This window comes from Macrotis lagotis, chromosome 1, assembly GCF_037893015.1.
Source record: "Macrotis lagotis isolate mMagLag1 chromosome 1, bilby.v1.9.chrom.fasta, whole genome shotgun sequence".
NCBI classification, from domain to species: Eukaryota; Metazoa; Chordata; class Mammalia; order Peramelemorphia; family Peramelidae; genus Macrotis; species Macrotis lagotis.
In genome coordinates, this window is record NC_133658.1 from 426,902,311 (window position 1) to 426,924,127 (window position 21,817).

A 21,817-nucleotide genomic window follows, 5' to 3' on the forward strand; every position below is an offset into this window, starting at 1 on the left:
TGAAGTGAAAAAAGCAGGGGTAACAATCCTTATCTCAGACAAAGCAGCTGCAAAAATAGATAGCATTAAAAGAGATAAGGAAGGAAAATTTATTCTCCTAAAAGTTACCATAGACAATAAAGTTATTTCAATACTGAATATGTATGCACCCATTAGGATATCATCCAAATTCTTAGAGGAGAAGATGATAAATCAAATCATAAAATAAACAAGAAAGAAGTTAAGGAGGTAAATACATTGTTAGAAAAACTAGGTATGGTAGACTTATGGAGGAAATTGAATGGGGATCGAAAGGAATATAACTTTTAATCTGCAGTCCATGGGACTTATATAAAAATTGACCATATAAAAGGACATAAAAACCTAATGATCAACTGCAGAAAGAAAAGAAATAGTGAATACATCTTTCTCAGATCACAATGCAATGAAATTCATATGCAATGTTGGGCCAATGAGATATAGACCTAGAACCAAATGGAAACTGAATAACCTCATTTTAAATAATGAGTGGACCAAACAACAAATTATAGAAAGAATTAACCATTTTATACTAGATAATGACAATAATGAAACAACATACCTAAACTTTTGGGATTCACTCAAAGCTCTCACAGGATTTATATCTTTAAATGCTTACATGATTAAATTAGAGAAAAGAGGAAATCAATGAACTAAACATGCAACTAAAAAAATTAGTAAAAGAAGAAATTAAAAATCCCCAATTAAATACCAAATTAAAAATTCTAAAAATTAAAGGAGAAATTAATACAATTGAAAGCAAAAAACTATTGAATTAATAAATAAAACACAAAGTTGCTTTTAAGAAAAAAACCAATAAAATCGATAAAACTCTGGTCAATTTGATTAAAAAAGAAAGAAGAAAACCAAATTGCTAGTATCATAAATGAAAACGGTAAACTCACCACCAATGAGGAGGAAATTAAAGTAATAATTTAAAATTATTTTCCCAACTCTATCCCAATAAATTTGATAATCTAAGTGAAATGGATGAATATTTATAAAAACATAAATTGCCCAGGTTAAATGAAGTGGAGATTAAATACCTAAACAACCCTATCTCAGAAAAAGAAAGTCAAGAACCCATCATTGAACTCCCTATGAAAAAATCTCCAGGGCCTGAAGAATTCACAAGTGAATTCTACCAAACATTTAAGGAACAATTGGTTCCAATTCTATATAAACTCTTTGGAAAAATAGGGAAAGATGGAACTCTGTGTAACTCTTTCTATGAAACCAATATGGTGCTGATACCTAAACCAGGAAGAGTTAAAACAGAGAAAGAAATTTATAGACCTATCTCCCTAATGAATGTAGCTGCAAAAATCTTAAATAAAATCTTAGGAAAAGGATTACAACAAGTTGTCACTGGGATAATACATTATGATCAAGTAGGATTTATTCCAGGAATGCAGGGTTGGTTCAATATTAGGAAAACTGTTAGTATACACAATTATATCAACAACAAACCTATCAGAAATTATATGACCATATCAATAGATGCTGAAAAAGCTTTTGACAAAATACAGCATCCATTTCTACTAAAACCATTAGAGAGTGTAGGAGTAAATGGACTCTTCCTTAGAATAATTAGCAGTATCTGTTTGAAACCATCAACAATATTATATTCAATGGGGAGAGCCTAGAGACATTATCAGAAATCTAGCACATTATTACATTATTGGTGGAGCTGTGAACTCATCCAGCTTTTCTGGAGAGCTATTTGGAACTATGCCCAAAGGGCACCAAAAATGTGCATACCCTTTGATCCAGCAATACCACTACTGGGTCTATACCCTGAAGAGATGATGAAAAAGGGTACAAATATCACTTGTACAAAAATATTCATAGCAGCCCTGTTTGTGGTGGCAAAGAATTGGAAATCAAGTAAATGTTCTTCAATTGGGGAATGGCTCAGCAAACTGTGTTATATGTATGTCATGGAACACTATTGTTCTATTAGAAACCAGGAGGGATGGGATTTCAGGGAAGCCTGGAGGGATTTGCATGAACTGAGGCTGAGTGAGATGAGCAGAACCAGAAAAATACTTTACACCCCATCAGCAACATGGGGGTGATGTTCTACCTTGAAGGACTTGCTCGTTCCATCAGTGCAACAACCAGGGACAATTTGGGCTGTCTGCAATGGAGAATACCATCTGTATCCATATAAAGAGCTGTGGAGTTTGAACAAATTTCAAGGAATATTCCATTTAATTTAGAAAAAAAACAGGTATCTTATTGTCTGATCTTTTTATCTCTTATACTTTTTGTTTTTTTCCTTAAAGATTTGATTTCTTTCTCATCACACTCAATTTGGATCAATGTACAACACTGAAACAAAATAAAGCCTGACAGATTGATTTCTGTTGGGGCAGGGAAGGAAGTAAGATTGGGAGAAAAATTGTAAAACTCAGAACTCAAAAAAAAAAAGACACTGGAGATCAACATGTAGTGTGGGTGGGGTGAAATACCTCAGCTTCCAACAGTGGGGGCCATGATGGTCAGTTTTACAAAAAAGATGAGTCTTTGCTTTAGGGAAATATTTGGGGCTATTTTTTCTAACTACACCAAAGTAATTCAATCACCTCTTTCCCTCATGTTTATTCTGGTATTCAAAACAATATTATTTTGAACTGCCATCCATAGACATATATACATATATCTGAAGGCAAGAATATATATATATATATATATGTATATATACATATATATATATATACACATATTTATATAAAACATGTATATAATATCTTACCTAAGAATATTCTCTTCAGACAGTTTTATTTCAATATAATGTTTTCTTCCAAATTCTTTTTAGCGGATTCATGTGACAGATTATAAGGTAGCTAGATGATTTGGTGGATAGAGTGGTAGACTTTGTGATAGGAAACCTGAGTACAAATCCAGTCTCAGACATTTACTAGCTATTTGTTCCTAGGCATGTAACTCAACCCCTGTCTGTCTCAGTTTCCTTATATTTAAAATATAGATAATAATATTACTTACCTCCCAGGGCTGTTGTGAGGATTAAATGAAATAATATTTGCAAAGTGCTTTATTAAACTGCTATATAAAGGTTCATTATGATTATCTTATCCAATAGTCCCTTAGATTTAGAAATCTTGATGCCAACATCACAACATCACTCACCAATTAAAGTATTTGCAAAATCTTATCATCTATCAAGAATGCCTCTTCAACATGTACTCTATCCTACATCATTTCAATGACAAAATCAAGCAAATTTGGTCAGCATATGTGTCCCTTTTTTATGTTTTCTCTGTCAAGTTTATCTTTGCTGTCATATTTTCCAAGAAAGTTATATCCTTTTCATGTGTTCACAAGAAACTCAATGGAGAAAGATCTTTCAATTTTTCCTTGATAGAATAAAAAGCTTGTTAGTAATTAGAATTTAAGAAGTGCAATTGGATCTTTTGTCTTACACATCTTTTATGCAATTGTGCAGTGGTAAACAAGTAGTCTAATATTGAATATCCCTTGTGAAAGCTTATTTCATACTCATGCTCTTATCATACTCTTACTATTATTTATGCACCTAACCAAGGATTATATCAATGTGATTGTATTATTAACATAAAATTTTATAAGGAAGCAAAGTAGGGATACAGATTAGTGGTTGTTAATGGCCTCTTGATAATCTCAGGTCTCCCAAAATCTCTGTGACACGGGGCAAGTTAATCTTTTTTTTTAATTATTATTTTTGAGTTTCCTCCTCTCTAAAATGTGAATGTTGGACTCAATTAATTTAATATCCCTTCCAGCTCTAAATCTGTGATTCAATGAGGATTTTTTGGTATTATTTTGGTCTGATATTTCCCTAAAACTTTGCTGTTTTCCCTCTTTTTTATTTTCCCACAATACCTTGTGGACTAATCTTCTAATATCCTCACAGGTGTATTATCTTCAGCACTAATTTCTTCTATTAGATTTGTTGCTGTACAAATGCTTTTTTTTTTGTTTTTGTTCTTTATTTGTTTCCTCTTAACCTTCTATTTAGACTTATTAGAACTCTGAAATTAAACTTCTAAAATTCTTCTACTTTACTTGACAGTAAAGTTTGTTGTTTTTCTACCATGTTAATCCTTATATTTTACAAGGATAATTTTGCTTATCTGGGTTTCTCAAAAAGCTTCCTTTAAACTTATTTTACCCTTCTCTAACTTCTTTCTGTTTTGTGAGATGCTACTACTTTTTTGACATATGATCTTTTTATTTAAGATTATATAAATGTGGTTACTCTAAACTAGTACTGTTTGACTGTGATATATTCCCACTTGGCAAGTTAGTCAAGCATTTTCTGACTAAGATACTTTCTGGACTTTTTTGATTATCTCTTTAGAGTAATGATTTATCTAAACTTAAATATGCTTTTATTGTAATTGATGTGTCTTTTCTTCTGACCATATTCCTTTTTAAAATATAATGACTTGTTCAAGTACATCAGGTTCTAGTTGTTTTAATTGCTTGACATTTTTTATTTAGTTTCTTCCATTTTCAAAATAATTTTGATCATTTCTCTAACAAGTTAAGAATCTGATGGTACACAGACAACTGATTAAAGAATAACTCCCACATTAATATCAAGTCATTCTCCATCTGTTAAAACATAGTCAATTTTATTTTTTATGTGATGTATTTTGGATCTTGTCTTGTCTAGCACATTCTAATTCAGGGGTGTCCAATCGTTTAGCTCTTCTGGGCCTGTTCTAAGTCTTTTCTCACTATTCATGATTTATAGGTACTAGATTTCTTTGTAGTTTGCAAGTCTTTTGCTCTTTCATTCTTTATTCCTGATCCATGCTTCCTACCTATGATCTTTTTTTCTACTTTCATTTCATGTAACTTTTACATTAATGTCTGTGTTGATTTAATTTGGAATACTAGTAGAAATTTTCTACCACTTCTTCCTCCATAATGGATAATGATGTATAACTTGTCATTATTTTCATGGTGTTCTTTTCTGAATACTTATTATAAGAATTGCACTATGCAGTTCTCAGAAAGAGGAAGGGAAAGAGGGGAAAAACATTTATATAGAACCTACCATTTGTCAGGCACCATGTTAAATGTTTTACATACATTTTTGTCATTTGATCCTCACAGCACAGGTGTGGAGCTGCTGTTATTATCCCCTATTTTATAACTGAGGGAAGTGAGGGAAAGAAGTTAAGTGACTTGCCCAAGATCACACAGCTAGTAAGGTAATATTTAACCTCAGTTCTTCCTGACTCTAGGCCCAGCACTCTAGCTGCTGCATCAACTTTGTAGTAGTTGATCAAAGATATCTTGAATTGATTATTCCTATTGATTTTGGACCCACAGTTAAACCATTTCTACCATTTCCTTTACTTACCATTCCATAAAGACCCTAGAGAACCTTCTTTTCATTTATTCATAATTTATTTTTGTCTTGTTTTATTTATAGTTACATCATTAAGATGAATACAACTAAATTCCTCTAGTAAATAGTGTGTTCATTGATCTCAAGTTTCTTTTATATAAATAATATTGGGGGAACCACATGAGTAAAGGCAAGTATTTTCCCAAGTTCTTCCAAACCACTCCAAATACCTTTAAATATAACTAAAATTCTAAGCAGCAAAACCCATGAAAGACCGAATGAAGCAATTTTTCAGTCCAAGACAACTTGAAGGACAGCAGGAAGGGTCTTTTGCCTCAGGGTGAGAGAGGAACACAGGGCAGTTTGGTCACACCAGAGCAAACCATCCTAACAATCCATTAACATGTAACAGGGTCACTGGCTTCAGACTTCTCAGTCAAGAGCCTGCCAAGGACAACTTGGAAGGTTAGCAGGAAAAGTCTGCCACTCCACCAGGGTAAGAGTAGAGCACTAACCAGCACAGGTATCAACAGTGCAGAGTCCACCGCAGCAGATTCTGTCCAAGGGAACCAGGATTAATCTCTTGGAGTTACTGAATGAACAGAGAGAGCTATGTCTAGAGTTCTTGGTCCACAGACAGTAAGGGAGTCAGAAGAAGCTTATAGGGATCTCTTATCTATTTGAGGCAGAACTCTGTTGCTTTGCTCATATTCAGATCTGAGTCAGATCTGGGGTCTCAGCCTGAGTTCCAGTTATAGGAAGAAGAGGAACAGTAGCACAACAAAGGCTACTTCCCCAGGGGAAGATAGCCTTCCTACTAGTTCCAGGGTAGAAAGGAGTGCTTCTAATCACCCAGAGAACAGAATACAGATCAGGAGAGTAGTAAAAACCTCTCCTTAAATCATGACACCCTGAAACGACTAAAAACTTGCAGGTCCCTTGAGGTATCTCTGAAAATAACTACTAAAAACACCTGGGGTGGTTAGGTGGTACAGTGGATAGAGCACCAGCCCTGAAGTCAGGAGTGAGTATCTGGGTTCAAATCAGCCCTCGGACCCTTAATAATTACCTAGCTGTGTGGCCTTGGGCAAGCCACTTAACCCCATTGCCTTGCAAAAACCTAAAAAACAAAACAAAACAAAACACCTGGGGTAGCTAGGTGGTTCAATGTGTAGACCCTGGAGTCAGGAGGACCTGACTTCAAATCTGGCCTCAGACTTTTAATAATTACCTATCTGTGTGTCCTTGAGCAAGTCACTTAAACCCATTGCAGAAACCAAAAAAAAAATGAGGACAGTTTGCCCTACTGAAAGCAGAGCCCTACCTTAACAAAGAGTTAAAATCAAGTAATAGGCTGGAAAAATGAGCAAACAACAGAAGGAAAAAAATCTGACCAGAAACAGTTACTATGGTGATAAGGAAAACAAAATACACACTTGGAACATAACAAAGTCAAAGCTTCTGAATCCAAAGCTTCCAAGAAATGTGTGAATTGGTCTCAGGCTATGGAAGAGCTTACAAAGGAGGCTGAAATCAAGTAAGGGAGGTAGAGGAAAAAATATGGAACAGAAATGAGAGTGTTGAGGGAAAATCATGAAAAGTAAGTCAACTGCTTAGTGAAAGACCCCCAAAAATAAAGAAGAAAATAACATCTTAAAAACCACATTGGATAAAATAGAAAAAGAAGTACAAAAAGTCAATGAGTAAATGAATGCCTTAAAAAGTCGAATTGACTATATAAAAAAAGAGATACAAAAACTTACTGAAGAAAATAATTACCTAATATATAGGATGGAGCAAAGAGAAGCTGATGACTTTGTGAGATTTCAAGAAACAATAAAACAAAACTAAAAGAATGAAAAACTAGACAACAATGGAAAATGGTTCAATGGAAAAATCAGCTATCTAGGAAAATAGATCTAGAAGAGATCATTTTAAAATTATTGGTTTATCTGAAAGCCATGATCAAAAAAAGACCCTATATATCATCTTTTGAGAAATTTTCAAGAATTGATTTGAGGCCAGAATCTCTAGCTTCTGTAATGCCTTGATATTCTAGAAGCAGAGGATAAAATAGCAAGTGAAAGAATCTCCCAATCATATTCTGAAATAAATCCCAAAATGAAAACTGCCAGAATTATTATAATCAAATTTGAGAGCTCTCAGATTAAGAAAAATATATTATAAGCAGTGAGCAAGAAATAATACAATTATTGTGGAGCCACAGTTAGGATGACACAAGATTTAGTAGCTTCTACATTAAGTGACTGTAAGACTTGGAATGTGATATTCTGGAACAAATAATCAATTACCACACAAAACTGAACATACACTTTCAGGAGAAATTTGGGCATTCCATGAAAGAGGGGAATTTAAAATTTTCCTGAAGAAAACATCAGAACTGAACAGAAAATTTGATTTTTAAATATGAGTCTCAAATGAAGCATAAAAAGGTAAATTGTAAATGTAATTTACAAGGATTTAATGATGTGCAACTGCCTATATATTCCTGTATAGGAAGATGATTCTGTTAATCATATGAACTTTCTCATTTATTAGGCAGTTAGAAGGAGCATATATATTCCAGGGACAGGTAGGGGTTGAATATGAAGTGATAATATATTAAAACTATGAATTAAGTGATGAGAACAATGTACTAGAAGAAAGGGGAAAGGAGAGATAGAATGGAGTAGATATTTCACATAAAAGAGGCAAGGAAAAGCATTTACAGTGGAGTGGGAGAACGAGGGAATTGAGGAAGAGCTTGGAAATTTTCTCAGAAAGGGAATATCATACACAGGCAATTGGGCATAGAAAATTTTCTTGCCCTAGAAAAAAGTAGGAAGGGAAGGAAATGGGAGAAAGGAGGCGATGATAGAAGTGTGGGAAGATTGTGGGAGGAGGTAGCCAAATACAAAACACTTTTGAGGAGGGACAGAGGGAAAGGAGAAAGAATAGAATAAATGAGGTTGAGAGTATTAAAATGGGAGGGGAAATTCAGTTAGCAATAGTAACTATGGGAAAAAATATTGAAACAAGTTTCTATGATAAAGAGCTCATTTCACAAATATAAAAAAATGAATCAATTTTTTTAAAAAAATAAGTCATTCCTCAATTGGTAAATGAGTAAAAGATATGAACAGTTTTCAGATAAGATTATTAATGCTATCTATGACTATATTTTTAAAAAGTCCAAATTCATTATTGATTGATAAAATTACAAATTAGAATAATTCTGAGGTACTACCTTATACCTTTGGAATAACTACTGTGATAGAAAGGGAAAATGAAAATGTTGGAGAAAATGTAGTAGAAATAAGACATTAATACACCTGGAGGTGTTGTGAAATGATTCAACAGTTCTTTTTTTTTGAACAAGTAATTTTTATTTATTTTTTATGTTTATTTTTATTTTTTTAGATTTTCTAAGGCAATGGGGTTAAGTGGCTTGCCCAAGGCCACACAGCTAGGTAATTAACAACAGTTCTGTAGAACAATTTGAAATGATGTCCAAATGGCTATAAAAATATGAATACTCTGACCTAGCAATACTGCTACTACGTCTGTGTTTCAGAAGAGATGAAAAATATAATGGAAAAGTACCAATATGTATTAGAATATTTATAGCAATTCTTTTCTGGTGTCAAGAAATTGGAAAATGGGTGGCTAGGTGGCACAGTGGATAAAGCACAGGCCCTGGAGTCAGGAGTACCTGAGTTCAAATCTGGCCTCAGACTCTTCATAATTACCTAGCTGTGTGGCCTTGGGCAAGCCACTTAACCCCATTTGCCTTGCAAAAAAACCTAAAAAAATGAAATTGGAAAATGAGAGAATGCCCATCAGTTGGAGAATGGCTAAATAAATTGTAATTATGATGGAACACTATTCTCCTACAAGGAATGATGAACAGAATGCTCTCAGTAAAACCTGGAAAGACATACATGAGCAGATGCCATGGAAAATATATAATATACAAAGTATAGGATGGATATATATATATATATATATATATATATATATATATATATATATGATATAGGATGATCAATGGTAAATGACTTACCTTTCCTCAGCAATTCTGTCACACAAGACAACTCTGAAGGAGCTGCTGGTGTCTGAATACAGATTGAAGCATACTTTTTATTATATTTTATTATATTTTATTTTTCTTGAAGTTGCTTTTCATAGGGAGGGGTGCTGTTTCCTTTCACAACATGACTGTTATGGAAGTGTTTTACATGACTACACATTTTTAAACTATATTAAATAACTTACTTTCTCAGTGAGGTCGGAAACTAGGATGGAAAGAATGGAGAGAATTTGGAATTCAAAGTTTTAAAAAAGAATGTTAAAGTTTTTACATGTAACTGGGGAAAAATAAAATATTAAAATAAAATATATTATTTATTTTCAGCAATCTTTTCCTTTTGAATTTTGAGTTCCAAATTATCTCCCTTCTTCCTATCCTCTTATACATTGAGAAGGCAAGAATATGGTTTAAATTATATGCATGAAATCATGCAAAGTATTTCAATATTATACATATTGCAAGAGTAAAAGAAAAATGAAATGAGAAAATTATATTCTACTTGTACTCAGAGATAATCATTTCTCTCTCTGGAGATGGACAGTATTTTATTCAACATGAGTTATTTGGAATTGACTTGGAAGATGTACTAATTTGAGTAGCCAAGTCTTTAACAGTTGATCACCATTACAACATGGTTATTACCAAGCACAATGGTCTTCTGGATCTTCTCACTTTATTTTGCATCATTTCAAATAGGTCTTAACATGTTTTTTTCTGAAACAACCCATCCCCTTTTTCATTTCTTTTAGTAAAATAGTACTCCAACACAATCATATGTCCCAAGTTGTTTAGTCATTTGTCAAATTATGAAAAGCCCCTTAATTTCCAATTGCTTATTACCACAAAAAAAGAGATGTTATAAATATTTTTGTGCATATAGGTCCTTTTCCTTTCAAAAGAATTCTTTACTTTCTTAGGAATGGAAATAGGAGAGAGAGAAGGAAAGCGAGATAGATTCGGAACTCAGAACTTAAAAACCCACAAAGTTAAAAAAAATTTAGTATGTATAGGGGAAAAATAAAATACTATTTTAAAAAAACTTTTTAGGATACAAACTTAGTAATGGTATTTCTGGATCAAAGACAATACATAATTTTATATTCCTTTGGGTATAGTTCCAAATTGTTTTTCCAGATTGGCTAGACCAGTTCACTACTTCACATACAGTTTATTAGTGTACCTATTTTCCCTTTTCTCTTCCAGCATTCCATTTTTAAAGGATGTGAAATGGAGTTGTTTTAATTTACATTTCTCTTATCAATAGTGATTTAAGAGCATTTTTTCATATGGCTACAAATAGTTTTGATTTCTTCTCCTGAAAACTGCTTATTCATATCATTTAACATTTATAAATTAAGAAAGCTCTCATTTTTTAAAATTTGACTTAGTTTTCTTTAAATTTGGGAAATTAGGTCTTTATCAAAAAAACTTGCTGTAATTTTTTTGGTATTACTTCATTGTACATGATACTACTTGGCAAAATGTCTTTCAATTATCTCTTTCAATTAATTCTACTTTTTGACTTGTCTTTTTATTTTTAATTTCCTTTGAAGAACATTAGATTCTCGTCTAGCTCTTTAACCCTGTGTGTCTTTCTTTTTCAAGTGTTTTTTTTTGTAAACAACCTATTATTGGATTCTGTTTTCTAATCTTTTCTGCTCTATGCCTTCATATTATGGGTGAGTTCATCCCCTTCACATTCACAGTTATGATTGTTATATTACTATGTTTTTCCCTCTATCTCTACTGTTGGCAGAGATGTCAAGCCCATTCTCCATGAGGGTTGCTCACCTCAGTGATGGTACCAAAGCTTGCCTATTTACCTACTTCAGGATTAAGGGGTGCTCATGTCATATTACACATGAAATAGATTAGGATTCCATGACTTATTATTACATTCCTTCTGGGGGGGAAGTTATAGTTTCTTTGCTTTTCAATCTTTACTCTCTCCTCTAATGTCCCATATCATTAGGGTCTTACTTAATGTTTTTTAGAGGGGTAAACATGTGGAATGGGCTGCTAGTGCTCCCCTAACTGGAGCCCTCTTAAAGCTCATCCATGATGGACTTTTGTGGGGGATCTGAGGATGCTAATTTTACTACTGGATGGGTCGAATAGCCTCAGCTATCATTTCCAGATTGGAAGGCTTGGAACTCTGAGAATAAATTAAGGAAGAGAGGTGCTGGAAGTGATTGACAGAAGTACCAGGACACTTCACAGGGTTTTTCACCAGGCAAGGCATATGGGGAGAGGGAGAGGAAACGAGCAGGAGGAGAAGCAGAAGTAGAAGCAGAAGCAGAAGCAGAAGCAGAAGCAGAAGCAGAAGCAGAAGCAGAAGCAGAAGCAGAAGAAGAAGAAGAAGAAGAAGAAGAAGAAGAAGAAGAAGAAAAAGAAGAAAAAGAAGAAAAAGAAGAAGAAAGGAAGAAAGATGAGGAAGAAGAAAGAAGGAAAAAGAAGAAAAGGAGAAAGAAGAAAAACATGATAAAGATGATGATGAACATAATGATGATGAAGAGATGAAGAAGAAAAAGATGAAAAGAATAAGAGAAAAGAAGGGAGAGAGAAGAAGAGAGGTAAAGATAGGGAGAACAATGAGAGAAGTAGAGAATGAGCTTTCCTTCTCTGCTTTTATCCTGTCCTTCCTCAAATGTCTATTTTGATTCTAACCACTGCTTCCCTTTTATCTTCTCATATGAGAATTAGATTTCTGTCATTCTTACCTCCCCAAATTTTCTACTCACTATTAAATGTCTTTCTTATAGATCATTTTATGTGAGAAAAATTTCTCACTCCAAACTCTCCCTTACCCCTTTTCCCATTCTCCCTCCCCCTTTTTCACCCCTTTATTTTTTTTCCTTCTTTGAGATCATTCTAACATACCTAATTCATACCTATTTCCTCTCTGTAAACTCCTTTTGACTGTCCCATTAATGCTAAAATTCTTAGGAGTTACATTTGTCATCTTTCCATTTGGAATATAAACATTTAATCTTATAGAAGCCTTTAGATTTGTCATTTATATTTATCTTTTTATGCTTCTGTTGAATTTCATATTTGAAAACCACATTTTCTATTGATCTCTGGTGTTTTCATCAAGAATTTTGAAAGTTTTCTATTTCATTAAATACCAATTTCCCATTCTGTAAAATTATATCATACTCAGTTTTCCTGGCATGCTATTACTGATTTTAATCTTAGCTCCATTTCTTTCTAGAATTTCATATTTGCAGCCATATTTTTTTAACAAGGTAGTCAATATATCTTGTATGTCAGGATCACACAAGATTTAGTGACTACCATGTTAAAAGAAAATATGGTTCCATGATATTTGAATTGTTTCTTTCTGACTGCTTACAATATTTTCTTCTTGACAAAGAGCTCTGAAAATTCTCAGGAGTTTTTATTTTGAAAACTCTTTCAGGAGATGGTCAGTGGATTCTTTGAATTTCTATTATACCCTGGATCTAAGATTATCTATGATTTCATATAACTACCTAGGTTCCTTTATTGATTGTGACTTTCATATAGGTCAATAATATCTAAATTATTTTTCCTTTATCTGTATTCCAGGTCAGTTGTTTTCTTTTTCTTTTTGGCTTTGTTTTTTGCAAAATAATGGGGGTTAAGTGACTTGCTCAAGGTCACACAACTAGGTAATCAGAAGACCAGATTTGAATTCAGGTCCTCCTGACTCCAGGCCTGGTGCTCTATCCACTTCACCACCCAATGGCCCCTATCAGTCATTTTCTTGAGGATATATTGAACATTTTTTTCATTTTCTTTTGATTTTGATTGCTTTTTGAAATTCCATGGTGGTATTAGATTCCATTTGCTCAATTTTATTGTTTTAAGAATAATTTTTTTGGAGCGGTGAAGCTAAGATATCAAAGAAAAGCCAGAAAGATGCCTAAACTCTCCCCTATTTTCCTCGGAAACTATATAATTCAAGAATCTAAATGGGTTCTGGAGCAACAGAACCTACAAAAAAACACAGTGAAAAAAATTCCCAACTTAAGATAACTTAGATGGATTTTAGTAAAGATTGGTCCCACTTGGGTAAAATGGGAGCATGGTTCCATGCTGATGATGTCCAGGGAAGTCAGGGGGAGACTTTTTTTCATAGCACAGTTCAACAAATGAGACCACCTAGATCCTGGTTCAGCAGACCAGTGGCATAGTAGGTCAGCTGTGAGGCCTTCAGTCCATGTACAGGAAGTACACTGCCAGCATCAGAACCCCTGGAACAACAGGTACAAATAGGCCAACCCAGTAAGTAATCTATCAATATCTGAAGCACCAGCAGAGAAAACCAGTACAAAAATGTGGGATAATGTGCCCTGTGTCCCAGAATCTGAGTTCAACTTTAAAAGTCTTAAAATAGGCTACTAATTAACCAACAACAAAAAAAAATAGTCAAGGACCTGACCACAGATGGATACTATGACAATAGAGAGGAAGAAAATACAAACTCAGAAGGCAGCAATGCCAAAATGTTTATGTGAAACCTCAGATGGGAATATGAATTAGTTTTAAGCCCCAAAAGGACTATAAAAATCAAATAAGATAGGTAGAAGAAAAATTAGGAAAAGAAATGAAAGTAATAAGAGAGAGTCTACAGATTGTAAAAAGGAAGTACAAAAACTGACTGAAGAAAGCAAATGCTTAAAAATTATAATTACCCAAATTACAAAAAAGAATCCATTGAAGAAAATAACTCCTAAAATAGAATAAAAATCGTACAAAGGCTCATTGAAGAAAATAGTTCCTAAAAATTAGAAATGTGTAAGTGGAAGTTAACAACTTGATGAATGATAACAGAGGAGAGAAGCCAAGATAGCAGAAGGGGAAAAGCCTCTCCTAAGTGCGCTCTCTAAAATATTTCAAAAATCTTAAAAAATATGACTCTAACTAAATTTTTGAGAGACAGAACCCACAGAAAGATCCAGTGAGGCAGTTTTCCAACCTAAGGTAACCTGGAAAATAGTGGAAAAAATATTCCATGGGGTTAGAGGGGTGGCCCACCAGAGTGAAGAAACTTCAGATAATTTAAAAATTACTGGGATACCTGAAAGTCATGATCATGAAAAGAGCCTTGACCTCATTATTAAAGAATTCCTATAGGAAAATTGCCCTGATATCCTAGAAGCTGAGGGCAAAATCGAAATTGAGAAAATCCATTGATCTCCCTGGAAAGAGATCCCCCCCCCAAAACCCCTAGAAATATTATAGCCAATTTCCAGAACTCCCAATTCAAAGAGAAAATATTACAAGCAGCCAGAAGGACACAATTCAAATATTGTGGAGCTGTATTCAGGATCACACAGGATTTAGCAACAACTGCATAAAGAGATCACAGGGTTTGGAATATAATACTCCAGAAGGCAAAAGAGCATGGAATGCAAACAAGAATCAACTACCCAGCAAAACTGAACATCCTCTTCCAGGGGAAAAGATGGACATTCAACGAAATATGGGAATTTCAAATGGTCCTGTTGAAATGACCAGAGCTGAACAGAAAGTCCAAACTTCAAATAGGTGGAGCATAGAGAGTGGAGAAGGGTAAATTATGAGGGACTTAATGATGATGAACTGTATGTATTCCTGCATGGAAAGATGATACTGATAATGCTTATATGAGACTCCTCATTTGGTAGGGCTGGTAGAAGGAACTTTTATAGATGAAGCATCAGAAAGAACTGAATTTGAAGATGTAATGTAAAAATGGAGTTAATGACTAAAAGGGAAATGTACTGGGAGTAAGAGAAAGGAGAAGTGGAATAGACTAAGATTTCATATAAAAGACCTTTTTTTTTGCAATGAGCTTTTGCAATGATATGGAAGGGGGGAAGGCAAAAGGGGAAAGAGGAAACCTTCACTCTTATTAGAAATGGCTTATAGAGGAAACAGCATACATGTTCAATAGGGTATAGACTTCTGGAGTAAGGAGGAGAGAAGGGGGACAGGAGGAAGAGAGGGATTATGGGTCTTGGAGGAGAGGGTAGATAATGGCAGAGAATAGTCAGATATAATGCATTATCTTTTTTATTTTTTGCAAGGTGCTGGGATTAGGTGACCTGTCTGGGACCACGGGGCTGGGTACTTGCTGGGTTTCTGGGGAGGTATGTGGGATTAGGGGCCTCTTGGCCCTAAGGCCAGTGCTTTGTCCGCTTCACCACTTGGCTGCCCTACAGCACATTTTGGAAGAGGGATGGGGTCAAAGGAGAGAGAGAATATGGTATATGATAATGGAGAGTAATGGATGGAGGGAGTTACAGTCAGCAGTGGCAACTGGACTTATGATGAAGAATGCAATCCCCCTAAGACAGAGCTGATGGTATCAAAACACAGACTGAAACACACTTTTGTCCTCTTTCTTTTGCTTTATTTCTCATGAAATTCTATATTTTTGTGGGGGAGGGGGTATTATGTTTGCTCTTAAACAAGAATATTTTAGCAATGTATAAAGAATTGTGGAGTTTGAACAGAGTCCAAAGACTATTATCTTTAGGATATGATTTCTGTTATCACATTCAACTTGGATCAATGTATACCATGGAAACAATATAAAGGGCTGCCTTCTGTGGGGTGGGGGTGGGGAAGCAAGATTAGGTGAAAGGTTGTGGAATTCAAAATAAATAAATAAATTAACTAATTAAAATAAAAAAACTAAAACAAAGAATCAGTCAAACAAAATAAAGTAAATAATGAAAGAAAATATATAATGCCTCTTTGGAAAAACAACTTACCTAGAAAAGAGATCCAGGAAAATTAATTTTAAGCTTACTAGACTAAAAGCCATGATCAAAAAACAGCCTGGGAAGCATCTTTCAAGAAATAACCAAGGAAAACTGCCTTGATATCTTATGACAACATGGTAAAATAGCCATTGAAACAATTCAATGAAAGAGATTCCAAAATGAACACTGCAAGGATTATTGGATCCAAATTCCAGAATTATCAGTTCAAGAAGTAAACACTGCAAGCAATGCAATTTAAATGAGTCATAGGATTACACAGAACCTAGCAACTTCTTCATTAAAAGATTGGAGGATTTGTAAAATGATAATCCAGAAGGCAAAGTAGTTTGGATTAAAACCAAAAATCAACTGTCTAGCAAAAAATCCCCATAATCAGGGAAAAATGGACATCAATGAAATATACTTTCGAATGTTTTTTTTTAGATTTTTACAAGGCAAATGGGGTTAAGTGGCTTGCCCAAGGCCACACACCCAGGTAATTATTAAGTGTCTGAGAATGGATTTGAACCCAGGTACTCCATACTCCTGCCTCCAGAACCAGTGCTTTATCCACTGTGCCACCCAGCCGCCCCTCAAATGTTGCTAATAAAAAGACTAGAGTTGAATAGAAAATTTGATCTTCAAATACAAGACTCAAGAGAAGCATAAAAAAAGTAAATAGGAAAGAAAAAAATGTTTTTCAATAAGGTTAAACTGTTAACATCCCTACATAAGCGAATGATACTTATAATCCTGAGAACTGTAACTCTTAAGGGAGTAAGAAGGGGTATACACAGAAAAGTTCTGTGGATACAAGTTGACTTTGATGTGATGATAAACAAGGGGTGGAAAAAAAAAGATTGTATTGGGACAAGAGGAAAAGAAGAGACCAAATAAGGTAAACTGCATTATATAAGGAGGTATAAAAACCTATTTCAGTAGAAGAAAAGAAGGTTCATCTAATTTGGTTCAAAGTGAGAATAACATATACACCAGTTGAATATAGAAATTTTATCTTACCATTTACACAAATAGGAGGGGAAAGCAAAAAGAAAAGAGAGGTAGGTGTTGTTAGAAGGAAGGGCAGAAGGGATATCAGATGAAGGATGGGAAAAGGATAAAAGGTGGGGGTTGATAGAAGGAAGGATAGAATAAGAGAGGTGGTGATCAGAAGTAAAACACTGATCAAGACAGAAGGGTAAAAGGAGAAAATACAGAATAAAGAATGTATGTGAAAAATAGGATAGAGGGAAATGCACAGTTAGAAATCATAATTGTGAAAAAGAAATTGAATAAGCCATCAGTGAATTCCCTAAGAAAAAATCTCCAGGTCCAGATGGATTTACAACTGAATTGTAGCAAGCATCTACAAAACAATTAATTCCAATACTATGTAAACTATTTTTAAAAATAAAGGACTCCTGCCAAATTCTTTTTATGACATAAATATGGTACTGATACCTAAACCAAAAAAAAATCAAAACAAAGAATGAAAATTACAGACCAATTTGCCTAAAGAATATGGATGCAAGGGGCTGCTAGGTGGCACAGTGGATAGAGCACCAGCCTTGGAGTCAGGAGTACCTGGGTTCAAATCTACCTCAGACACAATAATTACCTAGCCATGTGGCCTTGGGCAAGCCACTTAATCCCATTGCCTTGAAAAATCTAAAAAAGAAAAGAATATTGATACCAAATTTTCAAATAAAATATAAATAAAGAGACTACAATAATTTATCATGAGTATAATATAGTAATATGATATAGTTAGGAATATGTAGGATTGTTTCAATATTAGGAAAAGTATTGGGAAAATGAACCATATCATAAACAAAACTAACAGAAATCATGATTGTTTCAATAGATGAAATAATAACTTTTTCTTTTTCCTATTGATTTTTTCAAGGTAATGGGGTTAAATGACTTGACCAAGGATACACAGCTAGTTAATTATGAGGAGTCTCAAGTCATATTTAAACTCGGGTCCTTCTGACAACAGGGTCAATGCTCAATCCATTGTACTACCTAATAATAGCTTTTGAAAAAAATACAGCAGGGGCAGCTCGGTGGCACAGTGGATACAGCACCAGCCCTGGAGTCAGGAGTACCTGAGTTCAAATCTGACCTCAGGCACTTAATAATTCCCTAGCAGTGTGGCCTTGGGTGAGCCACTTAACCCCATTGCCTTGCAAAAACCTAAAAAAACCACTAGACAACAAGAAACAAAAAAGTTTTCTTTAGAATAATAAATGATATCTACCTAAAATCATCAGTAGGCATTATATGTGTAGGGAAAAACTAGAAGTTTTCCCAATAGGATCAGCAGTGAACAAGAACATTCATTTTATCCCGGTTATTCATTATTATACTAGACATTTTAGCTTTACAAAAAGAGAAGAAAAAAAATTGAAGGAATTAAGATAGGTAACAGAACTACTTCCCTTTACTGATGATATGATGGCATACATAGGGAATCAACTGAAAAACTACTTGAAATATCTTTAACAAAATTGTAGAATATAAAATAGATCCACATAAATCCTTAGCATTTCTATATATTACCAGCAAATTCCAGAAGTGAGATAAAAGGAGAAATTCTGTTTAAGATAATTGTTGCTCTCTTCCAAATCTGCCTTCAATGGGTGGACCCAGCACCAAGATACAGATTTTCATGAAGATTTTGATGGGGAAGACCATCACCCTTGAGGTTGATACTATTGAAAAGTCAAGGCCAAGATACAAGATAAGGAAGGTATTCCCCCAACAAAGATTGATTTTTGCTAGCAAGCAACTGGAAGATGGATGTACTTTGTCTGACTACAACATACAAAACTAGTCTATCCTTCATCTTGTTCTGAGGCTTCAGAGTGGTGCCAAGAAGAGAAAGAAGTCTTATACCACTCCCAAAAAGAACAAACATAAGAGGAAGAAGGTTAAACTTGCTGTTCTGAAGTACTACAAGGTTGATGAGAATGGCAACATGAGCCACCTTCAACAGGAGTGCCTTTGTGATGAATGTGGTGCTGGAAACTTTATGGCTAGCCATTTTGACAGACATTATTGTGGCAAGTGTTGTCTTACCTACTGCTTCAACAAGCCAGAAGACAAATAAATGTATATGTGTTAAAAAGAATTCAACTATTAAAAAATAAGATAATTGTAGTCCCCATAAAATATTTGGGAGTCTAACTGCCAAAACAAAACCAGGATCTCTATGAACATAATTGCAAAACACTTTCAGGCAAATAAAATCATGTCTAAATGATTGGAAAAATATCAGTTGCTGATGGGTAGGCCAAGCTATTATAATAAAAATGAAAGTCCTACCTAATTAGATTGATTTATTCAGTGTGCCACAACAATTAAACTACCAAAAAATCATTTTACAGAGTTAGAAAAATAATAACAAAATTCATCTGAAAGTACAAAAAGTGAAGAATATAATTAAATAGAATTAAAAGTCAAGAATTAATGAAAGATTGCCTAGCCATAACAGACCTAAAATTATATTATAAAGCATCAATTATTAAACAATTTGATACTGCCTAAGAAATAGAGTGGTGGATCAGTAGATTAGATAAATAGATAAATAGATAGAGATTAGATAAATAGATACAGTAGTAAATGACAATAGTAATCCCTTTTATAAACTCCAGGTTCTGGAATAAGAACTCATTATTTGACAAAAATTGACAAAAATTTCAGATGAAAGATGGAAAGGCCAGCATCTTATGCTGTAAACCAAGATAAAGTCAAAATGAGTGCACGATTTATATATAAAGGATGATATGAGAAGCAAATGAGGAGAGCAAGGAATCTATCAAATCTATGGAGAAGGGGAGAATCTATGACCATATAAGAGATAGAGAACATTATGAAATGCAAGATTGCTTTTTTGATTACATTGAAATAAAAAAAAACTTTGATTAAACAAAACCCCATCTAGGGAAGATTTAGAAGGGAATCAGAAAGTTGGGGAACAAATTTTATAGCCAGTGTTTTTTTTAGTAAAGTTATTATTTATAATTTTAACAAATACATTATTTCTTGAGGCAACTAAGTGGTGCAGTGGATAGAGCACCGGTTGTGGAGTTAGGAGTACCTGAGTTCAAATCCAGCCTCAGACACTTAATAATTACCTAGTTGTATGGCCTTGGGCAAGCCACCTAACCCCATTTGCCTTGCAAAAAACCCTAAAAAATACATTATGTTTAATAGAGAAATGAGTCAAACTTAGAAAAATACAAGTCATTCCTCAATTGATAAGTGCTCAATTGATAAACAGGTGGTTTATAAATGAAGACATTCAAGCTATCCATAGCAATATGAAAAAATGCTCTAAATCACTTTTGATTAGAGAAATTCTAATTAAAACAACTCTGATATAACCCCTTTGCACCTGTCAGGTTGACTAATATGGCATAAAAGGAAGATTATAAATGCTGGTGAAGTAGGAATATTGTAACACTAATGTATTGTTGGTAAAACTGTAAACTGTTCCAACCATTCTAGAAAACAAATTTGAAACAATGCTCAAAGGACAATCATACTGTCTTTGATTTAGCAATACTAACACTAGATCTGATATGTATCCTAAAGAGATTGTATAAAAGGGAAAAGGGTAAACACAATAATATTTATAGCATCTCTTCTTGTGGTGCAAAAGAATTGGAAATTGAGGGTCTGTCCATCAATTGGAGAATGACTAAACAATTTGTTGTATATGAATATAATGAAATACTATCCTTCTATAACAATAATGTTTGATCTTTATTTTCAAAGATGACTAACATCAAGGAGGTGATGCCATGATAAGCACATAAATTGGATTTCAGTGAGGGAGGTGCTGTGCTAAATCACTAGTCTCACTTTCTCCTCTAGAATTATCTGAGTCCAGTAGCCATATATGAATCAGGATGACTGGAGATGGCCCTGGATGTATTACAATGAGGGCTAAGTGACTTGCCCAAGGTCACACAGCTAGTAAGTGTCATAGTTTGTATTCAGTCTTCTGTGTTCCTGATTCCAGGATGTTCTCTATCCACTGGGTTACCTAGCTCCCCACTATTCTTCTATAAGAAATCATGATTTCAGTAAAACCTGGAAAGACTTACATGAACTGATGTGATTGAGATGAGCAGACCTAGGAAAACATTATATACAGTAATAGCAACAGAAATTATTTCTAGAATTTTGTTTTTATATATCAGGACAAATTTAAACTGCAGAAGGAGAAAATAAATATAAATGAATTTATGTATGTTTGAACTGAGAAACATATTACTTGTAACAACCCATGAGAAAAAACAACTGTATCTAATCTTAAACTGTAACTGGTGGAGTTTGCAATTTGGGATAAAAGACTTTGGGACTATGATACATTTTATTTTAAGGTTTTGACTTTAGGCATGGTAGTCTGATGGATCATTAAGTCAGTAATATACTATTTAGAAGAACTTCTTCTGTCTGTCAAACCTACTCAGAGCAGATGTGAAGCTAAACTGTCAGAGGTGGAGATGTCCATAAATAGGTTGAAAGAAGAATCTTTGGTCTTGGTTCAAGAGAGGTTCCTTCTAGTTCAGTTTCCCCATTAAGTTCCTTTGAAAA

At 34.0% G+C, this 21,817-nt stretch overlaps 1 pseudogene; it reads left to right on the forward strand.

The window, feature by feature from the left end:
* Positions 1-19,322, forward strand: part of LOC141504270 (ubiquitin-ribosomal protein eS31 fusion protein-like) — a 75,395-nt pseudogene extending 56,073 nt beyond the window's left edge.
* Positions 19,323-21,817: the final 2,495 nt, after the last annotated feature.